At 39.8% G+C, this 8,138-nt stretch overlaps 1 pseudogene; it reads left to right on the top strand.

Moving 5' to 3' along the window:
• Positions 1–853: 853 nt before the first annotated feature.
• Positions 854–1,844, top strand: LOC101360279 (ribosome biogenesis protein BRX1 homolog pseudogene; annotated as a pseudogene).
• Positions 1,845–8,138: the final 6,294 nt, after the last annotated feature.

The following is an 8,138-nucleotide window of genomic DNA, read 5'->3' as shown; positions in this document are numbered from 1 at the left end:
AAGGCTAGTCACGGAACCTCAGTTCCTTCTTCATCCAGAAAAAACAGTGTCTTGTGTCTGTCTTGTGATTTAGATTTTTAATAGCTACTTGGAGAAACTTTGATATAAATTGGTCTATTTGAAAAGTACGCTAAGATCTTTACGTTTTATACTATGTCAATCTTAAAAGCGAAACCTTTCTAAGTAACTTAAGCTAGATATGAAATGTGTTTTATTGAAGGAAAAAGGATAGTTTTGTCTTAAAGTAGCATTTCCAGAACAGTAAAGAAGAAAGGAATTAGCTATCTTTTGTCTTTCAAAATGCCCCCATCAATTTAAACATACGTAAATTTCTTCCATGAGTCAAGAGAGTGAGGGCGGGGAACGATCAGACCTCCCTACCTCCCAGTCTCCAAGGTCCTGTAGCTCCAGGGATGCCTTTGAAAGACCTTTTTCCAGCTAGGTGGAGACTCTTTTAAGACAAAAGATAGGAAAAATTGCTGCTTTGCTATAGTTATCAGAAATTGGGTAAATCCTAATCATAGAACTGTAAACAGGTTCTCTCTATTACAGGGAAACTTTAAGAAGTAAAAAAAATAGAAATCACAATGAGACACACTTGAAGTGGCCTGGAAAAATGTTTCCAGCAGTAGCCAAACACTTAAGGTTATATCCATATCAATGCATTGGTCAATTGAGCAGAGACTTTGTGATTTCCAAAGCCAGTTGATAAAATCTTCAAGGGCTAAAATTAGATTGGGGAAAATATGAGAAGTAGTAAAAGTTGAACGAAATCTTAGAATGTTTAAATAGACTTTTCTTTCAACAACAGTTATGTTTTAATGGTATACAGGCTTAAAATAATTCGAACGAAAAAGATGCCGAGAGGCCGGGTAAGCTGCATGACAGGGCAGAAGAGGCTGAGGAAGAGGATAGAGACCGTATCCCAGGTCCCGTTTGCAAGGGCCAGTGGAAAAATAAGGAACGGATTCTCATCTTTTCTTCCAGAGGAATAAATTTTAGAACAAGACACTTAATGCAAGACTTAAGAATGTTGATGCCTCATTCTAAAGCAGATACTAAAATGGATCGTAAAGATAAGTTATTCGCAATTAATGAGGTCTGTGAAATCAAAAACTGCAATAAGAGTATATATTTTGAGGCCAAGAAAAACAGGATCTATATACGTGGCTTTCAAATTCACCTCGTGAGCCATCTGCTAAATTCCTTGTGCGAAATATTCACACCTTAGCTGAACTAAAGATGACTGGAAACTGTTGGAAAGGTTCTCAACCCTTTTGTCTTTTGACCCTGCTTTTGGTGAATTACCACATTATGCTGTGTTAAAAGAACTTTTAATTCAGATCTTTTGTACACCACGCTGTCATCCCAAAAGCCAGCCATTTGTGGGCCTTGTGTTTTCTTTCACCATTTTGGATAACAGGATACGGTTTCGGAACTTTCAGATTATAGAGGAAGATGCTGCTCTTGTAGAAATAGGACCTCGTTTTGTCTTAAATCTCATAAAGATTTTCCAGGGAAGTTTTGGAGGACCAACTTTATATGAAAATCCTCACTACCAGTTACCAAACGTGCATCGCCGTATCATAAGATCCATCACAGCTGCGAAATACAAAGAGAAACAGCAAGTGAAAGATGTGCAGAAACTGAGAAAGAAAGAACCAAAGACTATTCTTCCACATGATCCCACTGCAGATGTTTTTGTTACAGCAGCTGAGGAAAACCCGATAGAAATAGAGTGGGTAAAACCAGAACCAAAAGTTGATTTGAAAGCAGGAGAGAAAAGGGTATACAAACGGCAAAGAAAAATGAAGCAGAAGATGAACAGTGGGAATGCAAAATGAATCAATAGATAACTAATTTGTTTTTCAGTTATTTTGTGTTTAATTTCTATTCAGTTTGTAAATACTTTTATTATCCAGGACTGTCTAATTAGTGTGGCATTTAAAAGATAGAGAAAAATTAAATGCCAAGGATTTTTTATGAATTCATTGCTGTCTGTGCGTTTCTAAATAAAACATCAGAACTCAAAAAAAAAAAAACAAAAAACAACTAACTCAAAATGGATCAAAAGCCTAAATATAAAATTAAAAATGATAAAGATCATGGAAGAAAAAATAGGGACAATGCCAGGAGCCCTAACACATGGCATAAACAGAATATGAACCATCAGTAACAATGCACAAACACCAGAAACTAGATAACTGAGAGCTCCTAAAAATCAAACACTTGTACTCATCAAAAGATTTCACCAAAAGAGTAAAAAGACAACCTACAGACTGGGAAAAAAATTTTGACTACGATAAATCCAATCAGTGTCTAATCTCTAAAATCTACAAGATACTGCAAAACCTCAACAACAAAAAAACAAATAACCCAATTAAAAAATGGGCAAAGGATACGAACAGGCACGTCACCAAAGAAGACATTCAGGTGTCTAACAGACACATGAGGAAATGCTCATGATCATTAGCCATTCGAGAAACGCAAATCAAAACTACAATGAGATACCATCTCACCGCAATAAGGCTAGCATTAATCCTAAAAACACAAAATAATAAATGTTGGAGAGGTCGTGGAGAGACTGGAACACTTATGCACTGTTGGTGGGAATGTAAAATGGTACAACCACTTTGAAAATTGATTTGGCGCTTCCTTAAAAAGCTAGACATAGAAGTACCATACGCTCCAGCAATCCCAGTCCTTGGAATATACCCTAGAGAAATAAGAACTATCACACGAGTAGATACATGCACACCCATGCTCATTGCAGCACAGTTCATGATAACAAAAAGATGGAAGCAACCTAGGTGCCCATCAACAGATGAATGGATAAACAAATTATGGTATATTCACACAATGGAGTACTATGGAATGATAAAGAACAGCGATCAAGCTGTGAAACATAACATGGAGGAATCTGGAAGGCATTATACTGAGTGAAATTAGTCAGTCTCAAAAGGACAAATATGTAAAAAATCACTATTATAAGAACTGAAGAAAAGGTTTAAATACATAAAAAAACATTCTTTGATGGTTGTGAGCATGGAGAGGGAGGGGGAGGGGTATTCACTAGCTAGACAGTAGACAAGAATTATCTTAGGTGAAGGGAAGGACAGCACACACTATAAGGAAGTCAGCACAACTGGATTAAACCAAAAGCTAAGAAATTTCCTGAATACAACCAAACATTTCGAAGGACAGAGTAGCAGGGGCGGGGGTCTAGGGACCATGGTTTCAGGGGACATCTAGGTCAACTGGCATAACAAAGTTTATTAAGAAAATGTTCTGCATCCCACTTTGGCGAGTGACATCTGGGGTCTTAAAAGCTAGTGAACAGTCGTCTAAGATGCATCAGTTGGCCCCAACTACCTGGAGTAAAGGAGAACAAAGAACACCAAGGACACAAGGAAAGTATTAACCCAAGAGACAGAAAGTGCCACATAAATCAGAGGCTTTATCAGCCTGAGACCAGAAGAACTAGATGGTGCCCAGCTACCCCCAATGACTGCCCTGACAGGGAACAGAACAAAGAGTCCCTGACGGAGTAGGAGAAAAGTGGAGTGAGAACTCAAATTCTAGTAAAAAAAACAGATTTAATGGTTTGACTGAGACTGGAGGGACTCCAGAAGACATGACCCCTGGACTCTCTGTTAGCCCAAAACTAAAACCATTCCCAAGGCCAACTCTTCAGACAAAGATTAGACTGGACTATGGGACATAAAATGATACTCGTGAAGAGAGTGCTTCTTAGTTCAAGTAGATACATGAGACTAAAAGGGCAGCTTCTGTCTGTAGGTGAGATGGGAAGGCAGAGCGGGTCAGGAGCTGGTTGAATGGACACGGGAAATCAGGGGTGGAAAGGAGGAGTGTGCTGTCACAGTATAGGGAGAGCAACTAGGGTCACATAACAACGTATGTATAGTATTTTGTATGAGAGACTAACTTGAACTGTAAACTTTCACTTAAAGCACAATAAAAAAAAAAAAAGATAAATGTGAGTGAAATATTCCAAATATTGGCAGGGATAGGGAGCATCAAGAACCCTCCTACATCAAGAACCCTCTTACGTTGTTAGAGGGACCATAAAATGATACAACACTTTAGAAAAGGCTTGGCAGTTTCTTGTAAAAATCAGTGTGTTGTTGTTGATAGGTGCCCTCGAGTCCATTCCAACTCATACTGACCCTGTGTAAAACAGAACAAAAGACTGCCCAGTCCTGTGTCATCCTCACAATCATTATTATGTCTGAATCTGTTGTTGCAGCCACGATGTCAATCCATCTCATTGAGGGTTTCCTCTTCTTCGCTGACCCTCTACTTTACCAAGCATGATGTCCTTCTCCAGGGACTGATCCCTCCTGATAACATGTCCAAAGTATGTGAGATGTAATCTCACCATCCTTGCTTCTAAGGAGCATTCTGGTTGTACTTCTTCCAAGATAGATTTGTTCATTCTTTTGGCAGCCCATAGTATATTCGAAATTCTTCGCCAACACCACAATTCAAAGCCATCAGTTCTTCTTAGGTCTTCCTTATTTATCATTGAGCTTTTGCATGCATATGAGGCAATTGAAATCACCATGGCTTGGGTCAGGCGCACCTTAGTCTTCAAGGTGACATCTTTGCTTTTCAACACTTTAAAGAGGTCTTTTACAGCTGATTTGCCCAATGCAATGGGTCTTTTGATTTCTTGACTGCTGCTTCCATGCGTGTTGATTGTGGATCCAAGTAAAATGAAATCCTTGACAACTTCTATCTTTTCTCCATTTATCATGATGTTGCTTATTGGTCCAGTTGTGAGGATTTTTATTTTCTTTATGTTGAGGTGTAGTCCATACTGAAGGCTGTGGTCTTTGATCTTCATCAGTAAGTGCTTCAAGTCCTCTTCACTTTCAGCAAGCAAGATTGAGTCAACTGCATAATGCAGGTTGTTTATGAATCTTCCTCCAATCCTGATGCCCCATTCTTCTTCATTAGTCTAGCTTCTTGGGTTATTTACTCAGCATACAGATTGAATAGGTATGGTGAAAGGATACCACCCTGACACACACCTTTCCTGACTTTAAACCACGCAGTATTCCCTTGTTCTGTTAGAACAACTGCCTCTCTATCTATGTACAGGTTCCTCATGAGCACAATTAACTGTTCTGGAATTCCCACTCTTCACAATGGTATCCATTATTTGTTATGATCCACACAGTAAAATGCCTTTGCACAGTCAATAAAACACAGATAAACATCTTTCTGGTATTCTCTGCTTTCAGCCATGATCCATCTGACATTAGCAGTGATATCCTTGGTTCCACGTCCTCTTCTGAATCCAGCTTGAATTTCTGACAGTTCACTGTCAATGTAATGCTACAGCCACTTTTGAATGACCTTCATCAAAATTTTACTTGTGTGTGATATTAATGATATTTTTTATAATTTCCACATTCAGTTGGATCACCTTTCTTGGGAATGGATACAAATATGGATCTCTTCCAGCTGGTTGGCCAGGTAGCTGTCTTCCAAATTTCTCAGAATCGATGAGGGAGCACTTCTAGTGCTGCATCCGTTTGTTGAAATATCTCAATTGGCATTCCATCAATTCCTGGAGTTTGTTTTTCGCCAATGCCTCCAGTGCAACTTGGAGTTCTTCCTTCAATACTACCAATTCTTCATCATATGCTACCTCCTGAAATGGTTGAACATCCACCAATTCTTTTTGGTGTAGTGACTCTGTGTATTCTTTCCATCTTCTTTTGATACTTCCTACATCATTTAATATTTTCCCCATAGAATCCTTCAGTAATGCAACTTGAGGCTTGAATTTTTTCTTCAGTACTTTCAGCTTGAGAAACGCCAAGCGTGTTGTTTCCCTTTGGTTTTCTAACTCCAGGTCTTTGCACATGTCATTATAATACTTTACTTTGTCCTCTGGAGCTGCTCTTTGAAATCTTCTGTTCAGGTTTTTGACTTCATTATTTCTTCCTTTCACTTTAGCTACTCTACATTCAAGAGCAAGTTTCAGAGCCTCTTCTGACATACATTTTGGTCTTTTCTTCCTTTCTTGTCTTTTTAGTGACCTCCTGTTTTCTTATTGTATGATGTCCTTGATGTCATTCCATAACTTGTCTGGTCTTTGGTCATTAGTGTTCAACGAGTCAAATCTATTCTTGAGATAGTCTCTAAATTCAGGTGGGATATACTCAAGGTTGTGTTTTGGCTCTTGTGGACTTGTTCGAATTTTCTTCAGCTTCAACTTGAACTTGCATATGAGCAATTGATGGTCTGTTCTGCCATCAGCCCCTGGCCTTGTTCTGACTGATGATATTGCGCTTTTCCATCATCTCTTTCCACAGATATAGTCAATTTGATTCCTGTGTATTCCGTCTGGTGAGGTCCATGTGTATGGTCACCATTTATGTTGTTGAAAAAAGGTATTTGCAATGAAGAAGTAGTTGGTCTTGCAAAATTCTATCATGCGATCTCTGACATCATTTCTATCACCAAAGACATATTTTCCAACTACCAATCCTTCTTTGTTTCCAATCATCATTATCATCCAATCACATTCCAATCATCAGTAATTATCAATGCATCCTGATTGCATGTTTGATCAATTTCAGACTACAGAAGTTGGTAAAAATCTTCAGTTTCTTCATCTTTGGCCTTAGTGGTTGGTACGTAAATTTGAATAATAGTCGTATTAACTGGTCTTCCTTGTAGGTGTATGGATATTATCCTATCACTGACAGTGTTGTATTTCAGGATAGATCTTGAAATGTTCTTTTTGATGATGAATGCAATGCCATTCCTCTTCAAGTTGTCATTCCTGGCATAGTAGACCATATGATTGTCTGGTTTAAAATGGCCAATACCAGTCCATTGCAGCTCACTAATGCCTGGGATATCGACATTTATGATTTCCATTTCATTTTTGATAATTTTCAATTTTCCTAGATTCATACTTCTTACATTCCACATTCTGATTATTAATGGATGTTTATAGCTGTTTTTTCTGGTTTCCAGTCGTGCCACATCAGCAAATGAAGGTCCTGAAAGCTTGACTCCATTCACGTCGTTAAGGTTGACTTTACTTTGAGAAGGCAGATCTTTCCCAGTCGTATTTTGAGTGCCCTCCAGCCTGAGGGGCTCACCCTCTGACACTATATCAGATAAAGTTCCACAGTTGTTCATAAGGTTTTCACCGGCAAATTTTTTTAGGAGTAGACCACCAGTTCCTTCTTCTTAGTCTGTCTTAGTCTGGAAGCTCAGCTGAAACCTGTCTGCCCTGGCTGACCCTGCTGGTATTTGAATACAGGTGGCATAACTTCCAGCATCACAGCAACACATAAGCTCCCACAGTATGACAAACTGACAGCCAAGTGGAGGTAAAAATCAATGTACACCTACAATATCGCCCAACACTTCCAATCATAGGTATTTACTCAAGAGAAATGAAAACGTATGTCTACAAAAAGACTTGTATAAGAATGTTCATAGCGTTATTCATAATATCCTCAAACTGAACGACCCTGTGGCCATTGGTGGGATAACAAGCTGACTGTGGTGCATTCACACATGGACCTCTGCTCGACACCAGGAGGGTCAGAAACACCACACACACCATGGAGGGCTCACAAGAGCGTCTACTGAGTGGACTATGCCATGCACTAACGAATACACTCTGAGTCCATGTGTCAAAAGCTCTGGGACAAGTAAAATCTACTCTGTGGAAAACATCAAGATGGGACTTGGGCAGAGGTTGACTGGAAGGTTCTGGGTGGCTTCTGTCCACAATGTCTCTGCAATGACCATTTCACTGCCACTAGGTCAATCAGGAGACCGTAGGATGGAGAGACAGCCCATGAGGAGCAACTCTGAGAAGGTATGCAGCCATGCTCCCTGTGTCCTCTCTGTTAAACTGTCAAGAGTGGGATGGCCCCTGCAAAGGCTGTGGCGTGCCCTATTTTACTCTCTCCCTGTGCAAGGGGGCAGTTTGACCTTGAGTTTCCACCACAAGTGGGATGCAGTGAAGATGGGGAACAGAGCCACAGCTGACTCAGGTGACGGCTGCTCCACCAGCGGGATCCCTGTGAAGATGGGGAACAGCCACAGCTGGCCCAGGTGACAGCTGATCCACCAGTGGG

This window comes from Trichechus manatus, unplaced genomic scaffold (genome assembly GCF_000243295.1).
Source record: "Trichechus manatus latirostris isolate Lorelei unplaced genomic scaffold, TriManLat1.0 scaffold00002, whole genome shotgun sequence".
Classification (NCBI taxonomy): Eukaryota; Metazoa; Chordata; class Mammalia; order Sirenia; family Trichechidae; genus Trichechus; species Trichechus manatus.
Note: the sequence above shows the minus strand (reverse complement) of the source record. Positions and strands in the feature narration are given on the sequence as shown.